Raw genomic sequence first — 10000 nt, 5'->3', positions numbered from 1 at the left:
TCTGGCACAGTGTACGGTTAGATTTTGATTGAAAAGGTTAGAAAGATGACAGATATTGATAAAGGAGGAGAGACTTTCAAGTGTTTGATATGGAACAGTTGTGTAAGGTCTTATGGCAAAAACTGAAAATTTTGTTTAGCATACACTTAAAAAAACTGAGATTTTAATCGGAAATCTACTGTTCTCAACCGCATTTCAGTAAAATACAGGAGAACGTAATTTCACCCACTTTGTTATCATATTTTAGGGGTTGGTGACTTTTATATCACTCCTTTACGTCAATATGTCAGTTTATAAAACGGTAAATGGCTGGCAACATTTATGCCAGGATTTTCACCGTTAATTTTACGGCAAATTTTTAACAGTGTACGTAAACCTAAAAATTGTTTTATAAAATTATAAGAAATAATATAAAAGTTAGAATATAAGAGTGACAAGTTAAGTGTGAAGTTGGGTCTGATACAAGTGTGTGTTCTGTTTCTATGACAGCCTTGCAATATCCTTATGGATACAGAAATGCAAATATTCAGAGAAAAATGGGCCGTAGAGAAGAGTGCGACATGGTTCGTGTTTGCATAACCCAGTGGAATTTTGTATTGATTTTGATTAATTGCAATTATAGGAGCATCAAACTATTTCATTTTATTATTCATTTGACTCTTGTAAGACTTCCCGAAAATCATCATTGCAAATGTATCAGAGAACGATAAAATTCTATACAATACTCTGGAATTTGTTTGGCATAATACGATGGGTGCTGCCCACTTCGAAACAATAACCGAATTCTATTTTGAAAAGTGTATTCACTGCATTCATAAGCAATAGCAAGCGTGAAATTATTTTTTTTTTTTTTTTCAATGAAAACATCTATTCAAATTATTCTTTTTATGTGTCATGTAAATTGCTATATGCTTCTACCGGGGAGGAAAAATTTGTGTTTGTTATTTTTCATGTTAAAGTTTTTTTTTCTTATTTTTTCATACTTGTTTATTCGTTGTATTTATCACACTATTACTATATTTCATATATAATCAATTATAATAATGAGGATTCTCTTTATGATTTTTTTTTTAATCTCGCAGTGTGTATTTTAAAATTTACTTATTTGACTAAAATTTGTTAATATTCATAAGTATGTTCATTCCAAATTAATATCTATGTCACTGTGTCTAGACATGTTAATCATGTAATCTATAAATCAAATTATAAAAGATTATCAGCCTCCATGCTGTCATAATTGCCATAATTCTAACAATAAAGGAATATTTCATATGTTCCCTCCTTAAAATCTAGATTTATTTGTTTCCTTTAAAATCACCTCTTAAAAGTTTCAGATCTCTACATTAGTGGTTGTTCGTATAACAGTCACATATTAGTATTTTTTTCAACTTATCTTATTTGGCCTTGGTGGGGGGGGGGGGCTTCAAAACCACCTTCTAAATGATCATATATCGACTTTAGAATAATATCAGCATCTTATCTAACGCAAAAGGCCACATAATGTTAATACCCCAGATAATGTCAAATACAAATTGTAAAGAGAGGTAAGAGGCAAACAATATCATAAACAACATAAGGCCTCCAATGACTCTGGTACTCGAAATATTTCGCCATTTGGAAAAAATATAATGATTAATCTAAGGTGATTTTAAAAAGGCTAAACCATAAATAAATAAGATGATAGTTTTAGTCTTTCTTTAGCTTCCATAAGTAAAAAAAAAAAAAAAGTCTTAAATGATCGAAACATCAAAATGTATTTTTTGAGTTCTATTTTACTTATTTAATGTAACTCATGTGACGATGATTCTAAAAATATGTTTTCTTAAAAATGCTAATTATTACAGTAACAGAGATTGTTGAAATTATTTTAATCTTAATTTGGTAATCATTGTAATTTTGTTTTTTTTAAATATGTCAAATACAAGTGTTACATTACCAATTGATCAATAATGCTAAATCAAAATATTTGGCCCAGACGCAATAATATAGAAAATGTCTATATTGATATTATCATTATTATTCGCAATTATGAAAGATAAATTTTGTTTGGTTATTGCCAATAGCATTGAAGTAATGTTTTGTTTGTCTTTTATCATTCACAATTAATGGGTAACTGATAATATAGATTGAAACAGATTTGAGAAATATGTTACTAAAAGTAGACAGAAAAATAATTTCATTATTATATCTAGTATATAATGAAGAAGGTATCCTATTTATATCTATAATTAAATACTAATCTAAGAAAAACTTAAAATCCTGTACATTAGCATACCTTTAAAACATGAAAAATATTCGAATAGATGGAAAACTGAATTTTATATACATTTCCTCTAGCACTTAAAAGTTATCCGATTTTATTTCAATAATTAAATACTAATTTCACACAAACATGAAATTATTTACATTAGTAAATCTTTAAAATATGAAATATACTTGAATAAACGGAAAACAGAATTCTATAATTATATACTATAAGTGAATACTAATCTTATTCAGTCATGAAATTATTAACATTAGCAAACCTTTAGAATATGAGAAATAGAATATAAGAAACAGGTCATGCACGTGATTTTAATAAAATTCTAATAAAAAAGTCGAAGGAGGTCATCAGGAGATATGCGTCAAAGCGGCGTCTATCCCACAAATCTTCCGTCAAATTTTCTTTTCTAAATGCTAATGGCTCCCGTCACACTGAAGACTGCATGATACTTCTAGAGGGAGAGGACGATTCGGAAGGTTTGCAGGAATGGTAGAAAGAGGATCTTCATCCTACTCTCTGCATTAAGCAGATTTAGAGATAAACTCTTCAATCCAGGGTTTAATCCGTCTTATCACTCATTCTTATGTATACACATTTATTTATTTATTTATTTATTTATTTATTATTATTATTATTATTATTATTATTATTATTATTATTATTATTATTATTATTATTATTATTATTATTATTATTATTATCTTCATTTTCCAATTTCTTTTATTATAGTAATCAATTAGATAGAGAACTTATCTGAAATAAGTTTCATGAAACGGTATTGGTATTGCTACATTACGAGAGCTCTCTTTGTAACAAATCTTGGACTCTAAGACACCCACTACATCCTCATGTGCCAGTTTTAAGAAGACTTAAATCAAGGATGAGCTTTGCCACTGTAGAAGGCCTGCCAGCCAAAATACCAGAATAGAATGATAGAATTGACCAATGGAGGGACTCCAATAGGAGGCTATCCCCAACTGCGCAGAGCAGGACCTCACTAAAGAAATTGTTTATAGGGCACTACTTTCCAGATGTGATTGCTGTGCCCTCAACAGAGCTAGAGTTGCATTGGTCAGAGCAGTCGACAATCTGCCCAAATGAGGACTTAACACTGACCAGACTTATGAGTTTGGAGAAAATAACCAGTCCATCAATCATATTTTCCGATCACGCTTACTTCCTCATAATTTGGACAACTCTGACATATTGTCAATGGAAGATCACTTCAATTGTTAGCTGTTCGGCGTGATCAATTATGATGATAACCTGATTCTATTTTGCTTATTATTCGTGTCTCGTCTCTGGTGTGAATAAAATTGTCTTATGATTTAGGTTATGAGTAAAACCTTGGCATTACTTAGAACAGACAATTGTATATACAATTTGTATGAACATATGTCATAACAGTGCAACGAAATTCATGTATGTAAACTTCATTGTTTTCCTATATAGAACTGTTGATATGAGGGTAAACGTATCACTCTCCATAATGGGAGATGTACAAATTTCCCGATTTCCCCATCATTTTCTATTTTCTGAGTTAGAGATCGATGTTGCGAGATTTTATCGAACGTTTATAATAAATGTTTGCCTCTTTTATTTCAATATATATTTCTGCTTATCTATCTTTTTGAATTCAAGTAAATGGTGAAGAAAAGTAAAACAAACTCAAGAGCATAGTGTTTATTCACAGCGAAGATAAAGACAGGTAGAAAGAAAAATACTTAAAATGGACATCACTTGGTCTAAATATTGAAATATAACCTGGTTGAATTGAATTAAAGTACCTTTTTTAGATCGACTGGTTCCAATTTAACATTTAAAGGTTTTAAGTAAGGGAATTAAAATTCACGAACCGACTGATTAATTGAGGAATGTAGATAATTGTTGATTTTTTACATTATAAAGCAAGGTGCCGGAATCTTGCTGCTGTACCCACGTGAAGAAGATCGATTCGTATCCCCCCCCCCCCACCCCCTAGCCCCCATCAGCCTGCAAACACTTATTCCTACTCTTTTCAATTCCTATTATATATCAACATTAATAAGCTAACCTTCAAAGTCGTCTCACACTATATACGAACAGATATCAAAACTTTTAATCGCGCTCCCATTTGGAAACGCATATTTATATGCGAGCATGACATAAATCGTATTTCCTTCTTATAAAGACACATGTTTAATTCTTTCATGGTGGGACCCGTACAGACAATTAAATATATTCCTGTTATAAAAATAAACACATTTACTGGCATGCTATACAGGGTTGTACCAACCTTGTGTCACACGATCGTACATAGTAACAGCATTTCTTTTTATATATATATATATATATATATATATATATATATATATATATATATATATATATATATATATATATATATATATATATGTTATCCTTTGTATCTTCACTTTCCCCTCACACTGACAGGGACCTGAATAGACATGTCTGTTTTTCTCATCGGTAACTGTAAACAGAAATGGTTGTCAGTTGAACATAAAATTGCCTGTTATGTTTTATATACTTCTCACCCGGACTTAATGTATATATAAGCTAGTGTTCTGTACTAAAGTTACTCAGTTGCTTTCATCCTGCCTTCTTAGTTACAGCCTTTCTCGGCCTATCACATTGGTGACCCTGGAAGTCGACTCGCTCCTCCCGCCACTCTTGCTCCCCTATACGCCTCCCTCAAGGGCAATCCAAAAGACCTGAAGTTTTGGTCCCATTCAAAAAGCGGCCTTCTGCATACAAAGAAGGCCCAATCAACCACTGCTGCTGTCACTTTTCCCATTCCACATGCCCTCTCATCTCCACCGATGCCAGCGACGTCGCTATTGGTGCAGTACTCGAACAGGTGGTCAACGGCTTGCCCTGCCCATAGGCCTTCTTCAGTAGAAAACTGTCCAGGGCAGAAACAGGTTATTCTACCTTCGATCGTGAATTGTTGTCAGTGCACTTAGCTGTCCGTCAATTTCGCCATTTCTTAGAAGGTACGCCCTTCGTCATTTGCACAGACCACATGCCTATGGTGCGCGCCTTCACTCTTCAGTCTGACGCCTGGTCCACCTGTCAATACTGACATCTCTCCGCCATGGCTGAATACAATTGCACCTTTCAACACGTCCCTGGGAACATGAATCCCATTGCCTATGCCCTGTCAAGAAACAAGTTGGTTTCCGTTCAATTGAGATTGGATTACAACGTCTTGGCTACCGGGTCCAGAATATCAAACATGTATTACATCCTGCACATCCCTCCGTTGAGAAGATATCCCCCTCGAAAACTCCAACACCACCCTCCTCTCTGACGTCAATACTGGTAGACCGCGACCTTGGATTCCTGCTCCTAGGTTTTTTTATTTCATTCACAGCCTTTCATATCCCTCGTGCCGTTCTACTGCACAGCTGCAGAAGACAAAGTTCATTTGGCACGGCAATTGTAAGGATGCTAAGAATTGTTTCACGCCTGTACTTCTTGCCAAACTTCTGAAATACACCGACACAGATTCAGGAATGGGCACCTTTCTTCAACCTCAGCGTCGTTTCACCCACATTCAGATCGATGTTGTAGGCCCCCTAAACACATAACAAGGACATCATTACCTGTTTACCGTCATCAACCTCTCCACTCGTTGGCCTGAAGCCATTCCCATGAAAACTGCAACGTCCACCTCATGTACATATGCCTTACTCTCATGATGGATTGCAAGATTTGGTATCCCTGAGCATATTACTTCTGACAGGGGTACCACTTTCACCTCTCAAATGTGGACACCATTAGCAAATCTATTGGGCATCACCCTACATCAGATAATTGCCTACAACCCCGCTGCTAATTGAATGGTTAAACGTTTTCATCGCACCGTTAAAGCAGCTTTGATGTCCCGCTGCAGGGATTCCCACATATTTACTCATGCATGTTATTTCAAGTTCTTTTTAGTGCGAGGGGAGAGCGAAGATACAAGCATAATATATACAAAAAATTAAATGTCGTTACTATATACAATCGTGTGACACACGGTTGGTACATTGCTCCCCCCTCTAAATGACATACTGTACATGTTAAATAGGGCACCCTGATCCAGAGGGGTGAACTGTAGGCGGGTCATTTGACAGGATAAAAGCAGGTTTTAGACGATAAATGGAGATCCAGTCTTCTCTGCCTGGAATGTTCAGTTGGAATGCTTTCAGAGTGCGTCGGATCACAAGGAAAGGGCCCGTGTAAGGGGCGTTAGCGGTTGCTTCCTAGTGTCATTGCGCAGGAAGACGTGTGTTACAGAGTGCAAGTCTGTCAGTATGTAATGCTTTGCTGGGGGCTTGTACGTCTGGTGGCATCGAGTAAATTTTCCCACGACGTGACGTATGTGCTGGAGATGTCCACAAGTACGAGTCTGCATTGACCAATCGTCGATGGGCGACATCGACCAGAAGGTGGAAATGAGAGAGGAAATCGTCACCCATGAAGGCCTTATGACGTCAGCAACGAGAAATTTCCAATTAAATTTACCGTTTCCAAACGATAATGTAAGGTTCTTGTATCCGTAGGTGGGTATCGCAGATCCGTTGGCAGCTACCAAGCGGACGTCGGTAGACGTAGACAGACTACTTCGTGTCCTGATGAGTTCGCTTGGCAAAAGAGAGCAACAAGCACCCGTGTCTACCAAAAATCACATGCCCGTTCCTGCATCATGTAAAAAGAAAAGATTAGAAAACCGTTGGCCACCGCCACAAACGATGGCCTAGTTATACATGTTTTGGCCGCTGATAATCCTTGGCACATTTCTTCGCGGTTGCTCCGAATCTGAAGAGGTAGTAGCAAACCTGCGGAGGATGGGAGGTAGTAAGTGGCTCTAGAAGTCGTTGATTGGGTCGCGAGCGATTGGTGGGTGGTGGGTGGCATTCGCTGCTTCGACACATAATTGGATAGGCGTGTATTTCGTACGGCATTCACGTCAGCTTCGGTTGACGTTGAATAGGAGTCCTCTTCATCAGGAGTGGAGGCGTTGATGGAGGTCTTAAAGTGCCTGTCCATAAGGGCGTCAGCTTTAGTCATCAAGTCCTTTATGGGCAAACTATCAACATCGTATATGGCAGCGCTTACAGGTTCGGGTACATGGCATATTCAAACTGCACAAAGTAGGTTCACCTCACGAGGAGAGCCGTCTGAGGCAGGTTGCAGGCGAGCGATTCTGGTCATTCCCTGAGGGCGAGCGAAGCCCTTTGGTCCCACAACGATTCTTGCGAGAGCTGAAAAAGCTTTGCTATACGGGCGGCTGCCGATGGCTAGTACTGCTGCAGAAGGTATGTTTTAAGGGCGTCATACGCTATTGGGGTCTCTCCTTGGTCACAAAGCCAGTCGGATATTCCCGGGAAGGCGTCCTCGGGTATCGCCGCGAGAACATAATTTGCTTTGGTGGTTGAGTGAGTCACGCCCTTGATGCGAAACTTGACTTCTGTGCGCTGAAACCAAGCAAACGCTTTTCCGCTGGCTAATGATGAAGGTTCCAATGGGGCAGCCATAGTACCAACGACGGAGGGGCGAGTGGGTGTGGAAGCAAGAGGAGTGAGTTGACTTCCAGGGTCACCAATCTGACGTGCTGAGAGACGGTTGTGACTCAAGGACAGAATGAAAGCAACTGAGTAACTTTATCACAGAACACTCTCCTCTATATACAAAAACTATATGGAACAGGAAATTTCCTGTTCAATCCAATTCCGCGCCGGTTAACAGTTAACGATGAGACAAACATGCAGGTTATTTCAGGTTCTTTTTTGTGCGAGGGGAGAACGAAGATACAAGCATAATATATACATAAAGTGAAATGTCATTACTATATACGATCATGTGAAACACGGTTGGTACAATATATTATCCTATCTATCATTGCTCTCCCTTGCACTGACAGGGACCTGATTAAACATGTCTGTTTTTCTTACTAGTAACTGTTAACAGAAACGGTTGTCGGTTGAACATGAAATTGCTTGTTATGTTTTATGTATATATAAGCTGGTATTCTGTAATAAAGTTATTCAGTTGCTTTCATCCTGCCTTCTTAGTTACAGCCTCTCTCGACCGGTCACACAGTAAATGAAAATATTTTCCGAAATACGTTATAGATAATTATCTTTGAGAATAAGATAAAATTGAAATTGAAAAACCTTCAAAATATATTGTTTCATTATGAAAATTGTACACACAATGGAATATATTCCTGATATACAAAAAATAATGTTTACTAGCATGTAATGCACGGATTATGAAAAGATTTTCAGATATAAGGATATATAAACATTATCGTTATAATGGCTGAACATCCCTACAAAAAAAAAAAAAAAATAAATAAATAAATTTCATTTACTAGCATTTCATACACCACAAATGAAAATATTTTCACGAAATGCGTTCAAAATACTATCCAACAATCTAGTTAAATTGCAATTGCTGAATGCCCATAGAAAAAAATCTTATTTACTTCCATGTCATACACAACAAATGAATATTTATTTTCAAGAATACTCATCTCATATATTATATTATCTTTAAAATCAAGTAAAATAGCAATTACTAAAAGCCCTTTAGACAGTGGGTAATAAAAACTGCCAGAATTGATATGAAAGGCCTCCCCTATTAGTACAGACGCCATCCATCATTCACCTCATTCAAAGGGCATCAAAGAACAATAGTAGATTTCTTCCTCCAGTGATATGACAGCGAAAGGCATTCCTCAGAGATATTGGGTTCTCTCTCTCTCTCTCTCTCTCTCTCTCTCTCTCTCTCTCTCTCTCTCTCTCTCTCTCTCTCTCTCTCTGGACTTTCTTCTTTCGTTTATTTCTCATTTCACTGAGGTTTTGGTATTTAGAATATTCAACTATTTACTATTTCTTATTTAGTATCCAATAATACTTTTTAAAGGGATATTTTTATAACTTATTAATTCAGACGATTAGTTTATTATTATTATTATTATTATTATTATTATTATTATTATTATTATTATTATTATTATTATTATTATTAAAGTACGTGAACTGCCATACATGACTGTTAAATATTTAGATAGATATGCACAAAAACGGGGTTATGACTACTCTACCCTGCCTGACGGACGTAGAGAACCGAATGTTAGTGGCATATATATATATGTTGCTGTCTCACAGGATACTTTTACAGGAGAGGGGGTTCCCAGCCACCTCGTCCCGTCCCTTTTAGTCGCCTCTTACGACACGCAGGGATAACGTTGGCGCTATTCTAATTGTTTTATGCCCCCGCGGCCACAGGGAAGTACAGGGGGGTTTTAGAAGAGGTAGGGGTTGTATGAATCAGATTTTTACAGTTAGGCAGATATGCGAGAAATATTTAGCAAAAGGTAAGGAGGTGTATGTTGCGTTTATGGATCTGGAGAAAGCATATGATAGAGTTGATAGGGAAGCAATGTGGAATGTGATGAGGTTATATGGAGTTGGTGGAAGGTTGTTGCAAGCAGTGAAAAGTTTCTACAAAGGTATTAAAGCATGTGTTAGAATAGGAAATGAAGTGAGCGATTGGTTTCCGGTGAGAGTGGGGCTGAGACAGGGATGTGTGATGTCGCCGTGGTTGTTTAACTTGTATGTTGATGGAGTGGTGAGAGAGGTGAATGCTCGAGTGCTTGGACGAGGATTAAAACTGGTAGACGAGAATGATCATGAATGGGAGGTAAATCAGTTGTTGTTTGCGGATGATACTGTACTGGTTGCA

This window comes from Palaemon carinicauda, chromosome 4, assembly GCF_036898095.1.
Source record: "Palaemon carinicauda isolate YSFRI2023 chromosome 4, ASM3689809v2, whole genome shotgun sequence".
NCBI lineage: Eukaryota > Metazoa > Arthropoda > Malacostraca > Decapoda > Palaemonidae > Palaemon > Palaemon carinicauda.
This window is presented reverse-complemented; position numbering follows the sequence as displayed.